The following is a 23,175-nucleotide window of genomic DNA, read 5'->3' as shown; positions in this document are numbered from 1 at the left end:
TATAGAGGAGCCGCCTGTCTCCTGCTGACATGCCTCAACCCTGTAGGGACTTCTTTTAGGGGCTAGGTGTATACTTTGGCTGCCATCACTTACTCTGTGCTTAGCTTCTGTCAAGACTGCCAAGAAGGGTGACAATTAGCATCTGTTGCAGTGATAGTTGGTACAACCACTCCAAACGAGCAGTCCTTGACCTAGTGCAAGCTCCCTTGGGAATGAATGGGCATGCGGCTTGAGTTGAGGACTCCAGGCTTTGCTCTTTTCCAGGGGTGGGGATGAGGGAAGCAGCTTCTGGTTTTTCTCCATTGGCCAGTGTTGCAAAGAAAGCTTCAGCATCTCAAGGGAGAACAAACATGCCTGATCTCAGCGTGGCACAGAAGGACTTGGGGAATAGAACAGAAGATGCTGGAAGTCCCAATACGGGGCTAGGGCACTAAGGACATTCTACACAGAGATTCCTCATCCCGTTCAGCCTGGTTACTGGAACAAAACTTGTAGAAAGAGACGGCATTTAATGTCGTTAGAACTAACAGTTCCACAAAGGTCTCCATACTGCTGTGATGATGTGACTTGCTTTGGAGGGTGTAACTAGACAGCACTAGAGCGTTACTTCAGTGATGTGATGGTTCACACTCCTTGCCATTGGTTAGCAACTCCAGGCACAGGCTATTCAGCTCTATGGTTCTCCTGTGTTTTCGTAATTACAGCTTAGAACAGCTGCAAATTTATTATAGGACATGCTGCACCTTTTATGGCCAACATCCCATGCAAGACCTCCAACATACAGGGGCCAAGTGGCTAGCATTCTGAACATCAGTTCAATGAGCCTGGGGAAATATTTTGAAGCCCAGCATCACCCAAAAAATACAGCTTGTGGCTTCTGAGGTCAGTGGATATGCAGTTTTCAGCTCAACCTCCGCAGTGGCACACAGCCCATATTTATTTTAAAGCCAAGTAAAAGATCCACCGCCTTGTGGGAATTAAAACCATTAACTCATCTTTACAAGCAGGTGACAGAGTCATTCTGTGTCTCTCAGCTCAGCCCTTTTTCAGTCACTTTACAGCTGTAATTTTTTTTTACTTGTCCTGGCCAGACAAATGAGCTAACCAGTTCTGGATAAGGACAGGAGTGTCCCTTCTATAAAAGGCAATGCAGAACAGCACTGCAGGCTATCAATCTGTCTTCTGTCTGCCCCAAACATAGACACACCAAAGCATCCTGCATTCCCTTGGCTTGGGGAGTCTCTCTCTGTGGTCCCATCATCATCATCATGGCAAACCCCAAAGGGACACAGCCTCCTTGAAGACTGAACCTCAGGCTGGGCTCTTTAACTCCAGATCTCTCTGTGGTCTATGAGGCACTTATTTCTATTGATCTGAAGTACTCATATGGCATCCATCACGGTCCTTTCTGAGCACTCCCAACCTTTCCTGTGTTAATCCTCACTACACCCCAGGGAGGTAGTCACGCTCCTATCCCCATTTTACAGAAGGGGAACAGAGGCACAGAGAGACTAAGTGACTAGTCCAAGGTCACACAGGGAGTCGAATCTGGGTCTCTGAAATCCACAAACCACAGGCCTACCCTTCCTCTTCTTAGTCTTCTCCTTTCTGTTGTACACTTTCTCAGTCCCCAAAGTCTGGAACAGAGAGAATTTACAGAAATGGTTGTTCTCCCTTATCTTAAAGATAGTGTCTCTGTCATTGACTCCACTGTTCATAAACCAGAGATATGCTCCTTCTCTCTCATTTCAAGAATGCCTATCACTTTGCTATCCAAGCCCTCTTGCTGTTTTATTTACGTGGCAGTAGCTCCCACAGATCCCGCCCCATTGTGCGAGGCACTGCAAGCAGGTAGAACCAGAAGGCGATTGCTGGCCCAAAGGAGTGTGTGTATAAAGTGAGCTGTGGATACAGCACAAAGGCATGGCGAGGAGTATAAGGCACCAGTGAGTAAGGTAACAACTAGGCGATTATAATCTCTACGGCTTCCTATTATGTGTGCATATATAGGTATTCAGCACTGGTTTAACTCTGCTCCCACTGTAGTAAAATGCCTCATAGGCTCCTTTAAATAGCCCATCCTAAGTAAGCAAGGCATACACATTTCAATGGGAGCACAGCACAGAACTCCCTTAAGCTCCTATGGAAATCCCAGCCAACATATCGATATCTCGTCTATTCATAAAATATGTACAAGATACAGACACTGATCTCATTACTACGTTATTATGTACACACATTAGATCCTGCAGTGGGTGTTAGAAGCAGTTAACAGCACCATGCCTGTGATAACAGCATCGGTCCAATGTTGCACAAGTCCTTCAGCATGAAGGACAGAAAGAGGAAAGACCTTTGTCCCAGCCAGCAGGTGTGCTGGAGTATCACAAGATACCCAGACATGGCTGCAACGGGAACTGGACTGCCACTATTCAGGGCTTCATCAGACAGAGAAACCCACTGCAGGCTAATCTGCCTTTATGGGATCGTCCCTCTGCATCTGCTGTCTGAGGAGCATCACCTTGCCTGGCACAGTAGGACACATTTCCCTATAGCTCCAAGTCACCATGTTACTTAGTGCCTTGCTGTACTGGATGCCATACAGACATTGACAAAGATGAGTCTACGAGATTATTATACAGTGCAGCTTTGCTCCTCCTGATATTCTTTTTATCTGGCTGATGTTCCATCAAATCATTTTTGTTCAGAGAATGAAGACAAATCACCACGCTGATCCATCTAAGCAAGTTATTCTTTTGTGGACTGGGAAGTTGTTGTTGTTTTTTTCTTTTCCATAGATGGAGCATTCGTGCTACAGATGGTTTGCCATATGCCAGGCGCCCCTCATGCTATCACCTTGTAAGCAGATTCTGTCAGGTTTAAAGAGGGAAAGCTTAATTAAGGAGTTGTGTGTGTGCAATTATGCACTTAATTATCTTTAGTTTTTACTTCTTTATTGCATTTTCAAAAGTTGGGTAACAATTATAGGCAACCATTCCCTGAAGCAGTAGGGGGGTAGTGTGCACGCGCACACACACACACATGCGTTAAAGTAAATTTACTTCTCATCAAATAGGCCAGACTGACAAACACCTCAAACTCAGGGCTCGTCTAGACTACTGCTGAAGTCGCTGTAACTTATATCGCTCTGGGGTGTGAAAACAACCCCCCCCAGTGACGTAAGTTACATCCACTTAAAGCAATGGCCACACCTCACTGTGCCAGCAGGAGACGCTCTCCTGCCAACATAGCTTCCGCCTCTTACAGAGGCGGAGTAATGACACCGACGGGGGAGCGCTCTCCCGTCGGCACAGAGCATCATCATCAGACAAGCAACAGCAGCACAGCTGTAGCGGTGTCGCTGTGTCGATGTAGCACAGTAGTGTAGACATGCCCTAAAAGTTACGTTTTACAAAGAGCTCAGGGCCAGATTTTCAAGAGCTCAGCACCAACTTCAGATTTTCAAAGGAGCTCAGTTCCGATTCAGGCACTGACATAAGGATCAGGTTTTCCAAAGGGCTCAGCCTTCGAAGAGATGGAGCTCTTCTGAAAGTCTGCCCCTAAAGAGCTCTGATTTTTCCATTGTTATTAATATGTGCATCACAGTAGCACCCGAAAGGCCCCAACCAAAATAAGGCCCCATTGTTCTAGATGCTGCACATGAATATATGAAAAGCCAGCCCCTGCTCCAAAGAGCTTACAGTCTAAACAGACAATGGATGAGAGGGGAAAGAGAGGAAAGGACTTGCACAAGCTTATACAACAGGCCAGTAGCAGGGCTGGGATCAGAACCAGGTCTCCTGACTACTAGGATGTTCCCCTATCCGCTACAGAGCACAGTACCCAGTGCAAACTTCCTGGCCATCGCCCTGTCTACATGTTTCAATTCTGACTTGACTCGGGGACAACTGCCTCTAAGTCCTGAGAATGGAGTTCAGGACCCATTCATTCCTCAGCCTCCAGCTGCCAATGTAGGAGCCAATTAGAGATAAAGCCAATGGCTCTTTTATTCCTTCTTCCTGATGTAGCCACCTGTTCTCTAGGCACTCAAAGGAAGCCCTTCCACTTGTCCCACACAGCAAACCAAGCAGCTTCCACAAAGATGACTCTGCCCACTCCCGCCTTCTCTCTTTGCTCCTTGGTACAGTTTATAGCTAAGTGTTGGGATCCAGGACGAGAGGTGGCAAAAATAACTGGCTTAATGTGTGGTGCTGTTTTTATTTTGTGTGTCTTAAGCACAAAGAGTAAGATATTAAAAGTTGGGTTTTTTTTATCATTTGTAAGATCTAGAAATTTGCCGTGTTTGTGAAGCTCTCGTTAAAACCCCTTGCTTCTTTGAGTAAAACCTGACAAGCTGCTTGGGTTCCATTCTCCTGGAATGTAGCCCAGCTTTCTAGGCCTAAATATGGTGTGTGTGTGTGTTCCTTCATTGCCATGGGAACTTAGGTATTGCTGTGAATGTGGAAAGAAACCACACCATTTCAGCTAACTGGGCATCCAAATCTCATTTTGAGCTCAGCTTGTTGCAAGCAACGTGCTGGGAAATGCCTGCTTTTAAAGCCAGACACATAGAGGGGGCATTTTCCAAAGTGAGGCTTTCCCATTTGCAAACACAATTTGTATTCACAAAGCTTGGGCCTGCAAATTCAGTTCCAGTGCAAATCTGCTTCCATTTATATGACTGCAGGTGCAAATCAGGTCATTGGAGTTACAGGCCCTTGCAATTAGAGCAGGTCGTAAAAATGTCGACAAAGCCTTTCTGCAGTTGAAAAAAATGCCATTTCATCCAAATAGAAATGGTTCGTCAAAACATGTGTGCTTTGACTGAAGAGAGACAGCCCCTCCAGAATAGCCAGTTCACCAGTGCTTAGAACACTCACCTGGACGGTAGGAGCCCTAATCAGGGGCGGCTCCAGGCCCCAGCACACCAAGCGCGTGCTTGGGGCAGCATGCCACGGGGGGCGCTCTGCCGGTCGCCGGGAGGGTGGCAGGTGGCTCCGGTGGACCTCCTGCAGGCACGCCGTCCACTGGAGCCACGGGACCAGTGGGCCCTCCACAGGCATGCCTGCGGGAGGTCCACTGGAGCCGGCGACCGGCAGAGCGCCCCCCCGCGGCATGCCGCCGTGCTTGGTGTGGCAAAATGTCTAGAGCCGCCCCTGGCCCTAATTCAGAGCAGGGAGCTGAACCTAAATACCTCACGTCCCAGGTGAGGGCCCTAACCACTAGGTCATTGGTTATTCTGGGGTGGTAATGCTCCACTTCCGTTTTCTCACTAACATTTTTCGAAAGCTCTCATTTTTGTTCCGCATCGGAATGAAACAAATGTCAAAACCTCGAAATTTTTCACAATCTGAAATAGTTGTTTTCTGGCCAGCCCGCCCTGTAATTAGCTTGTCAGTGGAAAACAAATAAAACAAATGCAAGTGACACTTTTAAATGGAGATTGGATGGGGCCCTACGGAACTGGTGATGGGTAGGGCCCTTAGCATATCAAAGAGAAGGTTAAGAAGCGACTTGATCAGTCTATAATTACCTCCCCAGGGGGAAGGTATCTGATTCCAGAGGGCTCTTTAGTCTGTCAGACAAAAGCATAACAAGATGCAATGAGTGGAAGTTGAAGTCAGTCAAGTTCAAACTGGAATGAAGACCCACATTTTTAGTAGGGAGGGTAATTAACCATTGTTAATGTAGTAAATTCACCATCACTTGGACTCTTTACGTCAAGCTATGCTCACATCAACCACAAGTGCAGGAATCGGCGGGCCTCTGTTACGCAGGAAGTCAGACTAGACCGTCTGCTGGGCCCTTCTGACCTTAGAACCTATGAAACAGACACTTGCCATGGGAAAGCCCAATGCTCCTATCCCAGCCCTTAACCACTCTGGGGAAGAGCAGCCCAGGAAACTAAGGATATGGAAAGCATCCCAGCCTGTGTCATGGAGGAGAATGAAATTAACCAGTCTAACCAGAAATTAACCAGATGCAGATATTCAGAACTGCATGCAAACAACCGCACGTGCACAATTTGCACACCCACATTGATCACAATTCTATCTTTAAATGCAGTAGCTAAGCCTGCAAGTTCCCACTTAGAGGTCTAGTTTAGTGGCTCTCAACCTTTCCAGCCTACTGTCCCTCTTTCAGGAGTCTGATTTGTCTTGCGTACCCCAAGTTTCAGCTCACTTAAAAACGACGTGCTTACGGAATCAGACATAAAACTGTGTGCAAAAGTGTCACAGCACACCAGTACTGAAAAATTGCGGACTCTCTCATTTTTACAGTATAATTATAAAATAAATCAATTAGAATATCAATATTGTACTTACATTGCAGTGTACCCGAAGCCTAAGATCCGCCACCCAGGGCTGAAGCATGTAACTTACTTAGCAGGGCCCTCTGTGGCATGGGCCCCCAGGTAATTGTCCTGTTTGCTACCCCCTAATGCTGGCCATGCGCTTGCAACTCCCCCTTAAACCTGTCCTGTGATCCCCCGGAGGGGTCGTGACTGAACTAGACAAATATCTAGGTGAGTTGCTTACCCCTTGGAAGACCCCTGCATACCCCAGGGGTTCCCTGTGACCCTGTTTGAGAACCACTGGTCTAGCTGATCATTTGTACGTGCAATTGCCGCAGCTGTGCACGGAGTTACAGCAATCCCACATGGGCACAGGATTTGCACAGACAAATAATATCCTTGTATTTTTCTGAGCAGCATGTGTTGCAACCCCTACTCCTAGGGGAATTCTGTGCCACTGTGCAACGCAGAAATTTGCAGAAATTAACATCGTGTGCACAGAATTTCTCTCCCCCACCCAACAGAAATGGGCTGCAGTGCTGCTAGCTGCCACTAGGGGCCACTGGACCCAGCAGAGCCCAGCTGGCACATAGAAGACACTGCTGGGGGGAGAGAGTATGTGTATCTGGGCTAGGGGAGACCCACGGCTGGCCTCTGGCGGGGAGAGGTTTCAGGTGTATTGGCTGGGGGAGGGAGCTGTGGCTGGGCTCTGAGGGGGAGAGGTTGTGGGTGTCTGGCCCCCTGGCTGGGCTCTGGAGGGGAAGGAGGCAGAGAAACAGGAACTGGGTTGTCATAGGGGTTTTCTTTAACTCTCTACTCCTGGGGGAATTTTTGTGTGTCTGTATTGTTACAGACATACTTGCTGACAGGTATTTTGAAATAAATTACCAAAATAATTGAAATTGGCATGATTCTGTAGTGTTATTTTGAAATGAAATCTGCAGAATTTTAAATTATGAGGCACAGAATTTTAATTTTCTTGGCACAGAATGTCCCCAGGAGTAAACCCCTCTGCTGGCGGATCCACTAAAGCATAACAACCGTTTAATGCTATCAACTAAAGGAGTGGCTTATTTAGCTCAAGGGAGATTTGTTCTTTGGACAGAAAGGTCTGGGTTAAATCCCAGTGACAACCCACCCTGAGTGTTACTGTCCAAGTGAACTGAAAATATTAAATCAGCAGCATGAATAGTGAGATGCATATAGGATGTTTTCAAACCCTTTCCAGTTTAACAGTCTCAGGTACTAATAACATTGCTCAGGACTTGACTCTGAATATATGATTTTTCTTGTCAGTGTCCCTTTAAATCTCTTTCATTCCCATGAAGTTTCTCAGCACAGTGGAAGCATATTTTCCATGTGTCATATCTCTTTCCAGAGACTCACCCTCTCTCTTTAAACACCCTGAGTGCAGCCAACCTCCACCCTTCATTTCAGGATTCGCTTTTAGTTGGAGATGTATTTTTTCTCCCCAGTGTCTCTTGTTTATTCAGTTTTGCAGTTGATAACAACATCAAATTGATTTATCAAAGTTTGCTTTTCAAGGGGGGAATTTTAAGTCAGCACTTGGCAGTAAAGGGTGCTTCTCCATGGTCAAAAATGCTTAATATAATACCCTGATTTTTTAAAATTAGTGATTCCAAAAAATAAATGCACAATAGTTACCCCACATTTTGTCATCTGTTTGAAGAGGGTATCTGGCCATATGCCCCCCACACTGGAATTACACTGACATTTTGGAAGTCAACTTCATTTTTCTAATTCACATCCTACATCTTATTAATATTTGTATTATGATAGCACCCAATCAAGCCCTAAGAGAGACTGGGGCCCTGCTGTGCTAGGTGCGGTACATACACACAGCAAGCGACAGTCTGTCCCCAAGAGTTTACAGTCTAAATGAGCAGAACAGAGGGAGGGTAGGAGGAAGGAAAGATTATTATGGCCATTTTTACAGGTGGAGAAACTGAGGCACAGAAAGAGTGACTTGTCAGTCGGAGAGCTGAGAATGGAAGCCAGATCGCCTGAATCCCAATCCAATGCACAACCACAAGACCATATCTAGGGCGGGGAAATTAAAGTTTTTTTTCAGTTTTTCCCCATTTTTCAAAATTTCTAAAAAAAAATAAAATAAAAGAAAAAAACATTTACCAGCTGGCCAAAAAACTGAATATTTCACTAAAAATTGTCTCGATTTTTCCAGACACCTCTCCCCCCCATTTTGAAATTCAGTTTTTTTGACAAGTTCTAATTTTTACCCTCATTGCCACCTGCCCCACAACCCTAAATCCCCAGCCTCTGTTTCCATTGCCATCCATTCAGAGCTCTTCCTCCACGAGTGAAGTTTTTTAAAAATTAAAAAAAAAAGGCAGCAAAGCAAGCTGATCAGAAAATCTACACAGAAATGAAATATTAATGAAAAATGAAAACTTCATTCACATTTTTGCAAAAACTCCCCTTCCTGCTTTCTGACCAGTTCTAATAGCACAGAATGTACTACCACAAAAGGGAATTTAAATAACCTAATTCATTTAGGGATAGCCGTGTTTGGATCAAGAACAGCCGCTCCCCAAATGTTCAAGAGACTCCAAACCTGTCCACTTTAATATTCATGATTGAGAAATAAGAGATGTAACTGCTCTTTGTCACTCTTTTGTGCCTGGTCCATATGCGAGGGTAAGAGTCTACTATAGCTGCTGGCTAATGGAGTGAATTAGTTCAAGTGGGATAGATTCATGCTTTTTAGCACTGGAAGTAAGGAGTTCAGACTCTGTTGATGACCCATGCAGTTGATAACAGAGTGTGCTGAAACCAACTGTTTGGAATCAGAATGAATTTTCGTTTTCCAGCAGTCAACTGGCTCTGCTCTCACCTCACCAAATCAAGAGGGACACATTAGTATTTTCTGTGAGAGCATCCCCACCCTGAACTTGCCTAGGTAGCTAAAAATACCCCAGTGCCTCTGTCCCATCACCAGCCTCGTCTCTGTTGCAAGCAGAGAGATGACGCAGTGAGGTTGACGTCCGCATCCCCGGCATCTGCACTGAGCATCGCAAAAACACCACCCCCCTCCACACACACACACACACACACACACACACATCAGCTGTTGCTGTATATTTCCACCACCATCCCAGCTTCTGTAATAGCTCTGACTCTTTAAACTGCACAAGCTGGATTTTATTGGCTCTCAATGTTGTGTTTGAAAGCCAGTTCGGAGATTGGAAACGGGCTCCGAGAGTTATGACAGCGTCAGCTGACAAACACGATGCAGGTGCCTGAGGTTTGAAAAGATGAATGGACTCGGGCAACTTCTTAATAACATCTATGCAAATGCAGCCTCGTCTCTGTTAAATCACCCGTCCTTTCCCCAAGGCCTGTCGCTGATATAGAACACGGCCCTGAATATGTGAGAGGGGAAGGAAGGAGACCCTGGCAGCAAAGGAAGAGGGGAAAATAGACAGAGGTGGGACCCTACCAATGGAGAGGAACTAGATAAGGGGTTAAGCCATGAAGGATGAGAGAGGGGAGAGCCCTACACGCATATCCAAGGTTAAAGCCTGATTTGCAGAGATGCTGCAGAGCCCGTTTGACTTCAATGTGGCTTGCTGGTTTTAGTGCCTCTGCAAAATCAGGCTCTGGTTGGCGGGGCACTGAGATTTCTTCTTTCCCTTTGGGCAAGAAGGGACCAGCCTGGCAGCTTTTGGGGGCAGGGAGAGGAAGAGATGGAAGGAAACATTTTCCCCCTTAGCGTGTAAGCGAGTGCTTGGCTCTGGGAGTCAACCATTCAGGATACTTCATGCTATCATCATCATCAGGGTGCTGATTCACTCCTTTGGCATCACAGCTGTGTGATGCTTTATGCATAATGCAGACCCCAAGAGTTTACAGGCAGGATCATGTGGGGAAAGGAAACCCCTTACTATGGTTCATAGGCAGTATGGCCAGGCCTAGGAGACCTGGGTTCTGTTCCCATCTCTGCCATTGACCTGTGGCCCTGGCCTCAGACAGCAACAAATCAATAGTATAGTCACCTCGATGGTCAGAGAAAATGTCTGACGAATCTGCACAGTGGTGGATCCACCTGCCCCAGTTCCTCCCCCACAACAGCATTCAAGGCTGTGCTCTGTGCAGCGGACTTCCAGTTCCTGCCCTCCACATGCAGCAAGACCCCATGAGTTCTGCTTCACATGGGCCCTCTGTACCTGTGGAGGATTTGCCCCTTAAGTTATGACGACTGGCAGACCCCGGGGTGCTGTAGAAGATGGGCGGGCAGTTATGACTGGTGCTTCCCCTCCAGAGCTGGCCATTACATTCCCACCTGCTGGCATCACCCTCTTTGTTCAATCCCCTTTGGTTCTGCAAAGTTATGAAGACTAACCAAAGACCCAGACGTGCCTATCGAATGGCCCACCTTGAACTGTGGTCGTGGTCACAGCTGGTTGAGATTGCCTTGCTCTCTGCACTCAAAGCCAAGCAGAAGGAGCAGGACCAGGAATGAACTGCAGCTGGTGGCAAGCAGTAAAGCAATAAATATATCAGCACACACACACACACAAAGGGCGAGAGCAAAAACAAAAGGAGAAACACAGGCAGGGGGATGGAGAAATGCATCTAAACAGCTTTGGTGGCCCTAGTTGGGAGCTGATGGGGGTGACGGAATGGCTGCATGCCTGACACACATGTTAAGTGCGGCGTTCAGCTGGATTGTTAGTGAAGCTAATGGCTATGAATACACCTGCCTGCTAGTTTTAGGCCTGCTCCACGCAGGGCATTTAAGAACATAAGAACGGCCGTACCGGGTCAGACCAAAGGTCCATCTAGCCCAGTATCTGTCTACCGACAGTGGCCAATGCCAGGTGCCCCAGAGGGAGTGAACCTAACAGGCAATGATCAAGTGATCTCTCTCCTGCCATCCATCTCCATTCTCTGACAAACAGAGGCTAGGGACACCATTCTTACCCATCCTGGCTAATAGCCATTTATGGACTTAACCATCATGAATTTATCCAGTTCTCTTTTAAACACTGTTCTAGTCCTAGCCTTCACAACCTCCTCAGGTAAGGAGTTCCACAAGTTGACTGTGCGCTGCGTGAAGAAAAACTTCCTTTTATTTGTTTTAAACCTGCTGCCTATTAATTTCATTTGGTGACTCCTAGTTCTTGTATTATGGGAATAAGTAAATAACTTTTCCTTATCCACTTTCTCAATATCACTCATGATTTTATATACCTCTATCATATCCCTGCTTAGTCTCAGTGTTATATCCTTGGGGCAGCCGGTGTAGGAAGCAATCACTTGAGGCCAGAGAGCAGACAGCTAACCAAAACCTCCATGTTGAAACCGGCTGAGCTATCCCTTAATAGTCTAACTCAGTTGCCATAGTAACAAAACCCATGACAACCAAATACACAACATATTCCTTCCCCCCAATAAGAACATCCCCAAAATAAAACACACACTAAACTAGAGAAAGAGGGTAGACTGCCTCCTTTTGCAGGGGCCTTATGAAGACCTGCAGAATCGATGATGTGTCCCAAATATTCAACAGAGGGCTTGAAGAATTCACACTTGTCTTTGCGAACTCGTAGGCCATACTCTTCCAGTCTTTGTAGGGTAGCCTCTAAATTCTTTAAGTGATCCTCTTCATTTCTTCCAGTGACCAGGATATCATCCAGATAGCACTGAACTCACACAAGATAGCCGATGTGATTCCGAAGGGTAGGCGACAGTATCGATAAAGCCCCTTATGAGTCACAATAGTCAACAGCTCTTGGGACTTTTCATCGACATGCATCTGTAAATATGCTTGACTCAGATCAATCTTACTGAACTTTTGTCCCAGCCAGGCCTGCAAAGAGGTCATCGATGCGGGGAAGCGGGTATTGCTCTGCACACAACACTAGGTTGACAGTGACTTTAAAATCACCGCAAATCCGGAGAGAGCCATCTTTCTTCACTATTGGAACGATAGGAGTGATGAGCTATGTACCTCTCACCACAAACAGTGGCAATATTGAGCTCCACCTTAACATCAATAGTGCCCAAGTCTTCAGAACAGTTTTTGTTGCCAAGATGCTGTAGCTTTTCCTTATACACAGTCTCAGGAACCAGCGAGACAGCTGCACCGGTGTCTAGTTCCATGCGTATAGGTTTGCCCTCCAATAAGGGGGTTACCCAGTATTCATGTGAGCCCGCTGCCAAAGACAAAACATGCAGTGGCACTTCCTCTTGTGAGGCGGTGTCACCTTGATCATCCTGGGTCTGCTCTAGGGTATGCAAGGTTCCTCTTTTTGTCGGCCAGACCACAGGCCTCTTTTTCTTTTGTTTACAGGCACACTCAATGTGTCCCTTTTTGCCACAGTGTCGACACACCAGGTCCTTACACCAGCATTCTGATGCCTGGTGTCCTGGCTTACCACAGCGGTAACATTCTTGACTCTGCACAGTTTTGTGGGTTAGTTCTTGTGACACTTTTTGCACCCTAGGGGGTGCACCGATGTATTGTGCCTCCCTTGTAGCCAGTTCCATGGAGACAGCAATATCAACAGCCTTCTGTAATGTAAGCTGAGCCTCTGTCAGTAGGCGCTTCCGTATAGCTTCACTGCAGAGGCCACACACTAACCTGTCACGCAGGGCATCATTTAACATCTCTTTAAATTCACAGTGTTCTGCTAGCTTTTTTAAAATGGCTACAAATTGTACAACTGTTTATTCTTCCTTTTGGTCTCTTTTGTGGAACCTATATCTTTCAGCAATTACCAGTGGTTTTGGGGAGAAATGAGACCCCAGGATTTCCACAATGTCACTGTAAGATTTAGTTGCTGGCTTAACAGGGTGTAGTAAGCTGCGTAGCAGAGAGTAGGTTTTAGCCCCTACAACAGTTAAGAATATTGGCACCTTCTTCGCTTCTGTAATGTCATTTGCAATACCAAAAAGCTCAAAACGCTCAGTATACACATGCCACTGCTCTGTATTCTCATCAAAAGGCTCCAGGGGCCTGGTCAGAGTAGCCATGATTTTTAGTTTCACTTTCACAGTCAGTGCAAACAAGCAGCTTTTTTTCTTCGTTTGGTCTTTACCTTGACTTCTACTTCCTTCTGTTACTGGAGCAGCACCAGGATCCCACCCTCGTCGCCAGTGTTATATCCTTGGGGCAGCCGGTGTAGGAAGCAATCACTTGAGGCCAGAGAGCAGACAGCTAACCAAAACCTCCATTTTATTTACAGACACAGAGAGCTCACTCAGCCGGTTGAAACCGGCTGAGCTATCCCTTAATAGTCTAACTCAGTTGCCATAGTAACAAAACCCATGACAACCAAATACACAACAGTCTCCTCTTTTCAAGGCTGAAGAGTCCTAGCCTCTTTAATCTTTCCTCATAGGGGACCCTCTCCAAACCCCTAATCATTTTAGTTGCCCTTTTCTGAACCTTTTCTAGTGCTAGAATATCTTTTTTGAGGTGAGGAGACCACATCTGTACACAGTATTCGAGATGCGGGCGTACCATGGATTTATATAAGGGCAATAATATATTCTCAGTCTTATTCTCTATCCCCTTTTTAATGATTCCTAACATCCTGTTTGCTTTTTTGACCGCCTCTGCACACTGCATGGACATCTTCAGAGAACTATCCACGACGACTCCTAGATCTTTTTCCTGACTCGTTGTAGCTAAATTAGCCCCCATCATATTGTATGTATAGTTGGGGTTATTTTTTCCAATGTGCATTACTTTACATTTATCCACATTAAATTTCATTTGCCATTTTGTTGCCCAATCACTTAGTTTTGTGAGATCTTTTTGAAGTTCTTCACAATCTGCTTTGGTCTTAACTATCTTGAGTAGTTTAGTATCATCTGCAAACTTTGCCACCTCACTGTTTACCCCTTTCTCCAGATCATTTATGAATAAATTGAATAGGATTGGTCCTAGGACTGACCCTTGGGGAACACCACTAGTTACCCCTCTCCATTCTGAGAATTTACCATTAATTCCTACCCTTTGTTCCCTGTCTTTTAACCAGTTCTCAATCCATGAAAGGATCTTCCCCTTTATCCCATGACAGCTTAATTTATGCAAGAGCCTTTGGTGAGGGACCTTGTCAAAGGCTTTCTGGAAATCTAAGTACACTATGTCCACTGGATCCCCCTTGTCCACATGTTTGTTGATCCCTTCAAAGAACTCTAATAGATTAGTAAGACACGATTTCCCTTTACAGAAACCATGTTGACTATTGCTCAACAGTTTATGTTTTTCTATGTGTCTGACAATTTTATTCATAACTATTGTTTCGACTAATTTGCCCGGTACCGACGTTAGACTTACCGGTCTGTAATTGCTGGGATCACCTCTAGAGCCATTTTTAAATATTGGCGTTACATTAGCTAACTTCCAGTCATTGGGTACCGAAGCCGATTTAAAGGACAGGTTACAAATCGTAGTTAATAGTTCCGCAACTTCACATTTGAGTTCTTTCAGTCACCATCTGGTCCCGGTGACTTGTTAATGTTGAGTTTATCAATTAATTCCAAAACCTCCTCTAGTGACACTTCAGTCTGTGACAGTTCTTCAGATTTGTCACCTACAAAACCCAGCTCAGGTTTGGGAATCTCCCTAACATCCTCAGCCGTGAAGACTGAAGCAAAGAATCCATTTAGTTTCTCCGCAATGACTTTATCGTCTTTAAGCGCTCCTTTTGTATTTCGATCGTCAAGGGGCCCCACTGGTTGTTTAGCAGGCTTCCTGCTTCTGATGTACTTAAAAAACATTTTGTTATTATCTTTGGAGTTTTTGCCTCAAACACAGTCCTCGTTTGTTGCAGCTGCATCAAGAGACCCCGCCAGTGTTATTTGCTCACCTTGGTTTCACGCAGTGGTTAGCTGCAGCTTTGCATAGGGCAGCTGTCGCCATATACCCAAGACCTTGCACTGGTGCAACTATGCTGATGGCTGTAATCAGGGCAAATCCCTAGTCTAGACATGATCTTAGGGCTCCACCTTTACTGTAGGGCTTAGCTGTTTTTTGGGTTCTGTTTTTAAATACTGGAAACAGGGTATTTGCAAATGCTGTAGTCAGGGAGTCCGCACAAAGTATGTGCACCATTTGAGTCCTTAAAATAGGGTTTCAATGGTGCCTCCGCTTTGCGCAACAGTGCCGAATTTCAGCCAAATCCAAGTGGCCAAATCAGCCAAGTGGCAACCCCTAGGCAGTCGGCATCAGACAGAACAGCACAGAAGTCCATTGTGATTCTCACCTGCTGATTCTACATCTTTCTTCGAGTGCAACATGTTTTTGTGGGGATTGCTGGTCCACAAGTCCATAGCTGGCACGGCAAATTTGTACATAGGGACCACCGGATTGAACGGGGGATTAATTCTGGTTAAAACATCACAAAGCTTTTGTATCCCCCCTTCGACTCGTCGATCTTTGATCAGAGTGCAGTCATTTGCTTTCTGCACTAGTGGCACCGATGGGGATAAAAGCTTGACAGACACAAGGCTCGCTGGGAGGACTTGTATGGGGTGTGTGTGAGGGTGTTTTTCATGGAACACCCCAAGAGAGGGATGTTTCCAGTAAATGTCGATTTCTTGGCAATAGAACTATGGTCCATATGAGTGGGTAAGAGTACAATAGAATTACGTACAAGGGAGACAACCTGCTCTGGTGTCACCTGTGCTACTCAAACCCTGCAAAGACTCTGGCTGTCTGATAGCAGAGAGTTTCCCAGCACAGGGGAACCCCCCTGGTGTCAAAACTAGCTCCTGTGGCAGCTGCCCTAGTTCTACCCTGGCACAGGGGGTGTGACGGGGAGAAAAGGGACACATTGGGGAGGGGGGGAAGGCATGTGTCAGAGCACTACTCCACCTCTGCTGCTCTTCCACTGGAGCGGGGTTCCTTACAGTCCCCCCAATCAACAGAGCAGCCTCACGGCTTCTCTAACTCAGACCAGCCCACAGGCACAGACCAAACTCCATTGTGCTAAGCACTGCACATGCACACAGCAAGAGATGTTCTCGGTCTAGATAGACAAGACAGCCAAAGGGTGAAGGGGAAACAGAGGCCCGGGCAGGGGAAATGACAGAGCTGGGACTAAACCCCAGGTCTCCTGAGCGCTGTTCCGCTGTCCCAGCCACTAGACCCAACTGCAAAAATGGAACACGCCACATTGCAATGCACCGATTCAAGCAACAACAAACCTCTGGGGCAGCACCCAGGGAAATCATACAGCAGAAGGTGGACCTGCTACTAGCTAATGCACTGGATTTTAGTGACTAATTTAATTGGAGAGAGGGAGGGGGGGAATAAATATCACTGCGCTAAACAAAAGCAGATGGGAGTCGGGAGTAATACAATATTCCAAACTAGATTATGGAATTGCAAGAAGAGAAAGGCTGAGATTTAGCTTTTCATTTGGTCCTGCTTGTAACAGCGCCTGCAAAAACACACACTTCCTGCGGTATGCTGGCTTTTTGGACAAGGCAGCCTGCCATCCTGCTGTGAAAATGAATATGCTTTCTGTGTATGATTAGAGACAAGCACTCCCGCTCCCCTTGTTTCTGAGAGCTTAGGAGGCCCTTTTAAAGGAACACCTGTTAGCTGGATCTGTTTAATGGCTCGTTTCAGGAATACACAAGGTTTTCCTGTGTTTAACAGCTTTCCAAGGGGTTGGGGGTGGGTTACTCTGTATGGGGCTTTTGTATCTGGTCTGACAACTGCCAGGTCTTTTGTTGGCAACATGGGAAGATTCTAGGGTTGTCTTTATTCTGATTGAATTTGCTGTGAAGGTTCATTTCATGCAAACTGAAATGCTACTTTGAAGCATTTTTGATCTGATTTGCTAAGAGTTTAGGAACAATTAACCACGTTTCTTAAGTAAGAAGGGCATAGAGGAGTCAATTCACCTACCACTGAATCACAGCCACCTCTTGGGTGGAACAGGGCAGCTGTTTAATGGCATACATAACAGCTTGGAACAGGAAGCTAAGAAGGCAGTATCCCGCTGAGCCTGAAGCTCAAAGAATGTATTAGAATTTGGCTGGGATATCAGAGAACACCCCTCCTTGGACAAAAGGGCCAGGGGATCTTTAACAGTCAACATTCAAGGCTGTGATTTTGCGTCTCATCCAGTGAGAGCACCTACATCAACCCATTGCCCTTAACACCATTCGGGTTCTGTAATGACTCGAGACAATTGCCCAAACCACTTCCTGCAGTAAGTTAGATAGTTCTTGGAGATCTCATCCACCTACTGATCTACATCGACTCTGCTTAGCCTGTGTAACAGAACCAGACCACAATGTCATATGGTGGTGAGCAATACCAGGCCACATTCAGTGGAATGACACTACAGATGTACATGGCTTGATATCTCCAGCTACAGGAGGCATCAGACACATCCACCAACTTCTGAAACAGACGCAGGAGGAGAGAAATAATGTCTGTACTTTTAGAGTTCTATTGAAAACCACTGAACGGGAAACCTTTTGGGACGGACACAGTGGAAAAACAATACCTTCGTTGCTTTAAAACAAGAGATCGTCTTTGCAAAGCAACACTTACTCTTTTAAGGGGCATGTTTCAGTGACTCCCAAATGTACCGCTGCAAATGTACAATAAAATCTAATGCACAGAGAGGGATGAGTTTTGGGGGACCATGTTTTAGCAGGTATGAAACCCATGCCTCTGATTTTGCATCCTCTTTTGAATTGAGGTCCAAGCCCCTGCACCTTTAGCCCTCCCCCTCCTCACCATGTCATCTGCAAGCCAACGAGGCAGAGGTGTAAATACACTGATCAGCGCCTGCAGCTTCATTTTGTAAGCTCATGTTTTACAGACGGCTGCGCAAAGGGGAACCAGACCCCGCCTGGCTGATAATTTAGGCCACAGCTATCAAAGTGCTTGAAGGAAAGATGAAGTTAATATCTTCAGTGTCTGCAGCTTCTATTTCTGCTGCACCATTTGTTAATGTCTCATTAATTGGACACATTTCAACATCTCCTGCCTAATAAAAAGCGTCACATTTTGTATCCTTAGGGTGACAGACTCATTCAGCATAGCAGGCTTCTCGCTGTAAGAACGCAGCAGAGTGGAGATACCAGTGCCTATGTACTTACATTGCATCGCGACCTCCTTTGTGCTCCAAGTCCCTTTGATCTGCTGCACAGATCTTCTCATGTCGCTCTTACAATGCTGTAGATCCCATGCTGTCTGGTTTATCCTCTGTTGTTCAGCTCCAAAAATCTCCACCAGGAACGTTCTCTCCTTCCATTTAAAAAAAAACCAAAACCAACATTCCCTGATCAGTAACTGCAGGAAAGACAAAAATCTTACCTGTTTGTTAACCTTAGTGCTTCAAAGATTCAGCTTTCCTTCACCCCCTTGGGCGCCCAAAGCACTCAAGAAAACGCTCCTGTTCCAGAAGATGTACCCTTGATGAGATAGGTTAATAATGTGCCACTTGAGATCAGAAATTTAAAAAAACAAAACAGATTGGGGCCCAATTCTCCTCTGCCTGGTGTCTTGTGGGGTTATTTTATACCCCTACAATGTGGGTGTATGCATGCTGACAGAAGGGAATCCTGCCCCACGATTCCTTCATTCCTGTCAATGTTTGCTTAAAGTTGCTCAGTTGTACCTGACTAAATGTGAAAGGGTGCAGCTCACCATGTGTGAATCTGTGTGCGTGTGCATGCACCAAGGTGTGCCCACGAATGTGCGTGCAAAGCACAGTAAGCGCATGCACGGATGTGCGTGTGGTGTGCAATGCACACATGTCAATGGGTCTCTCTGGATATGTGAGAGACTGAGCGCACACATGGTGAGCAATGTGTGGGCAACGAATGTGTGTGAACGCATACATGACCGGACAGGTCTGATTGTGCATGTGGGTGCAATGCATGCGTGTGAATGTGCGCCCGGCTGCATGCGTGAGACTATACATGCGTGAGAGCATACGTGTCTGTGTTGCATTCAGCATGTAACTGTCCAAACCACACGGAGTCAAAGGGAAAGGGTGAGAGCAGTGACAACTGCAGTCAAAAAAAGATCCTTTTAGCAGCAGCACCAACAGGCTACTATGGTCTAAAATGCCATTCCCACCATCACCACAGAGAACGCTACAGCTAGCCGGGAGCTTGTCACAGCCTCGCCCAGCATAATATATTGTCACTTGAAAGAGACAATGAGCTGCAACAAGGCCACATTAGCGAGATGAGGCCTTGGCTGTGTTGGGCTCCTGACACAAATCATTGCGCTCTCTCCAAGAGATGGGCTTGGCACCACAACAGAGAACAATCCTAATGCCCAACCCCTCTTTCCAGTATCAACAAGAGACCTCTACCAGGGTTGGGGACAGAATCAATCCTCCACCCCAAACCACACTGGCTGATCTCTGAGTGGGTGGTTGCCTACAGGTATGGATCATCTGACTGTGCCCTTCCCCACACCAACTTTGGCTTTAACACTCACTGAATTGCCACGGCCTGCCCATGCACAGCCCATGTAACCCAACTGGTTCCAGTGCCCCCTGGACCTCTGATGGCAAGACAGGATGGCCCAGGAGGGATTGTGGGAAGACACTGGAGGACTGGCACTGTGTTGCAGTACTAGCCTGCATACACACTATAGAGGAGTTGGGTTAGTTGGGACGACCAGCCTGTTGGCTGCTGCACTGGGGACCGACCCGAGGCCCAGCAGAGCTAAAAGAATGAGCTGCTGCTACTTGAGCTCAAGAGCTCAGGCCCCAAAGCTGGGGGCTGTACCACCACCTGTCCCCTGTGGATGGGCGCAGAGGGGGACCTGTAACACACACTCACCAGTGGGTTACATTAGCCACTCACGGAGGCTTTAACCTATACCCCCGGCCATGCCAGCCAAGTCACGCCACTAGCCCTACTGCACGTGAGGAAGGGGGTTTTGTGTGTGACAGGGGACAATGGAGCAGGAACAACTGAGCTAAGACACGAGTTAACGCTGCAATGAAGACAAGCCCCCAATGGTGGGGATGGGAGGGGGGCAGGATTTGAGTCTGAGAGATCATCCTCTTTGGACAAGCCCCTTGGCCAGCAGGTAGGGCATGTGTGCAGGATGCCCAGAACGTGGGGCGTGGTGGGGTGTGGTAGGGAGCGGGGGGGACTCATGTACAAATAGTAGGATTTTAACTGCGGTCTGAAAAGGGAGAGAAAAGAAGGGCTGAGAATGGGATCTTTATATGGCTTGTCACAAGCCATTGCGGCTGCTGCATTGTCAACAGGCTGGGAAACAGATGGGAATTTTCCAGGTGTCCTGACAAACAAGGCATTGCAGCAAGTCAGTCCGGGAACATCCCAGAAATAGGGCTCAGCCGCTTGGCATCAGACAGCTGGTGACTTTTGCAATACTTTGTTGCAAGTGATAACAGGAGCTCTCATTATCTCAGTTCTAATATGAAGTCTTGGTGAAAAACCGGACGCCCCAGGTGGCTGGCAGGGCCCCGGCCTCTTATCAGGTTTTAATTTCCAGGCACAAGTCGATGCCTGATGTGCCATTTCCTGGAGGGGGTGAGGGAGGGCTTGGGGTGGGGATCTCAGGTGCAGGGCTGGAGGAGACTTTCAAATGGGACACCCATGGGCCTTAAAATCTCATCTGTCGTGCAGAGACAGGGGCTTTATATGTTGTTCCCCCAGTAGAATTGCACATTCCTAAACTGTCCCTCCCAGAGTGGAGCCCCTCCTGTCTCCTTACCTCCCACTGACTTCAACCAGAGTTGAAGCTGCTCCATGTCCTCTCCCGCAGGGCCCTCTGTTCTTCCCCAGCATCTGCTGAAAGGGGCAGCTGCTGTCTTCCTACAAACCATCTTGGCTTAAATCCTTTCTTTGCTTGGGGCAGCTCCTGTCCTCCACTACAATGGGGCCAGATTTTCCAAAGAGCAAAGCCCCCACAACTGGAGCCAGCTCTCCCAGAGGATTCAGCACCCAGCAGCTTCCACCGTGACAGTGATGTGCACCATGGGTGTTTTGGGCTCTTCTGAAAAAAATTTGGCCACTTATTTAGGGGCCTGACTGAGAACTGAGCCCTTACAAACACCTGGCCCCAGCTGGGCCCTTTGGAAAATTCCAGCCAGCATTAGCGTCATAGGCTACAAGAGATTTTAATGTCGACAAGGTTAGGAGCCCCTGCCCAGCAGCACCCCTTTAAATACCATGCACCCCCAACCCAGTCCTAGGGAGACCTCATGAGGAAATGAAAATACAGCAGCTACTTACCACTGGAGAAGAGAAAGCAGCAGCTTGCTGCAAAACAGCCCTATTAGGGCTATGGCTGCTTGGCTCTACCAAATTTAAAGGGCCAGCCTGAGATAGGCATGCTGGGAAAAAAGTTTTTATAAAAATTCAACTCTACATCGGGGAGAGTCAGCCAAAAAAAAAAAAGCTGCTTTTGTGATCTGTCTGTCCCATAGTTATGATGATCTGCGCTGCAGTAGCACATAAGAACCCCAATCATGGACCAGGCCCCCAATATCTGACTTCAGCTCTGATGGGCAGGATTGTGCCTAGTGCCCAGCCACGCCATAGGTGCTGTACAAAGACAGAACCAGGGGCGGCTCTAGCCATTTTGCCGCCCCAAGCATGGCGGCACGCAGCGGGGGGCGCTCTGCCGGTCGCCGGTCCCGCGGCTTCACCTGCCGCAGGCACGCCTGCAGGAGGTCCACCGGAGCCGCCCGCCGCCCTCCTGGCATCCGGCAGAGCGCCCCCCGCGGCATGCCACCCCAAGCACTCACTTGGCGTGCTAGGGCCTGGAGCCACCCCTGGACAGAACAAAAAGATAGTCCCTGCCCCAGCTAATAGCATCATTTCATTACCCTAAGCTGGTGCTCTGTAGGTGAGGGATCGCTAGCACTGGCTCGTGGCTGGCCCAATGCAGCATCCCTCACACAGCTCTGCTCACCTTGGTGTTACAGCACCCCCAGCTACCCTGTCCTGAGTTCCTGGACAGCTTTGCCAATGTCCCTCAGCTCTGCCCTGCAGCTTCCCATGGTACTCCACTCCTGGGCTCCCCATGCACAGCTGCGTTTCTGCCCCTCACGCCTGACCCTGCTCATCTGCTCTGGAGCCTCCCAAGCAGCCACTGGCAAATCTCATGGGGGTTTGTGTGATGTGCATGTGGAGGGACCAGGCAAGCTCCTTTTCACTTGAGCTCTCAGGAGGTAAAGGTTAATTCACGGCTCCCGCACCTTGGGAGTCAGTGGCAAAACTCCCACTGACTTCAGTTATGCAGGACCATGTTCTAACTACATTTGGGGCCTCTAGGCATCATCAAAATCAGGGCCCCCTTGTGCTAGGCACTGTGTACACACAGAGAGAGAGAGAGAGAGTAAGGGACATTCCCTGTACTGAAGAGCTTGCAATCTAAATAAACAAGACAGCCAAAGAAAGGATTATTATCCCATTTTATAGATGGGGAAACTGTGGCACAGAGCAAGGAAGTGACTTGCACAAGGTCACAAAGGGAATCTGACAGAGCCAGAACCTAGATCTGCTGAGTCCTAATCCAGTGTCTTAACCACAAGGCCATACTTCCCTGCAGCCTGCCCCCTCCTCCCTTATGGAGAGATTTTTCTACTGAAATGGTGTGCGCTCTACCAGAGTGGAATATGGCGACTCCCTCATCTCTTTGGGCTGGAGAAGCTCCCAAGCCCTGTGCCATGGGCAGACAATACCTGACTCCAGCTTTGATGGGCAGGATTGTGCCTAGTGCCCAGCCATGCCAGAAATAGCTGGCAGAGGCCTGGAAGCCTGCAGGGCCCTTGCCCTGGCAGCATGATAAACTCGATCAAGTCGCTCACTCTCGCTCACCCTCTTTAGAAATAATGAGAAGGAAGGAGGAAGAAAGACAGATAAAG

General features: G+C 47.3%; 1 long non-coding RNA gene across 2 annotated transcripts; it reads right to left on the bottom strand.

Annotated features, from left to right (window-relative positions):
• Window positions 1-996: 996 nt before the first annotated feature.
• On the bottom strand, window positions 997-21,598 carry LOC123368807. 2 transcript variants are annotated; one of them, XR_006578901.1, is made up of 3 exons: window positions 21,539-21,598; window positions 18,410-18,557; window positions 997-2,867 (listed from the first exon to the last, which is right to left on the bottom strand). It is a non-coding gene; the product is annotated as an uncharacterized LOC123368807 (long non-coding RNA). The 2 variants fall into 2 exon arrangements; XR_006578900.1 differs by lacking the exon at window positions 21,539-21,598 and adding an exon at window positions 21,018-21,203.
• Between the last annotated feature and the right edge of the window lie 1,577 nt (window positions 21,599-23,175).

The sequence above is a fragment of the Mauremys mutica genome, chromosome 4, assembly GCF_020497125.1.
Source record: "Mauremys mutica isolate MM-2020 ecotype Southern chromosome 4, ASM2049712v1, whole genome shotgun sequence".
In the NCBI taxonomy this organism is placed as follows: domain Eukaryota; kingdom Metazoa; phylum Chordata; order Testudines; family Geoemydidae; genus Mauremys; species Mauremys mutica.
This window is presented reverse-complemented; position numbering and strand designations above follow the sequence as displayed.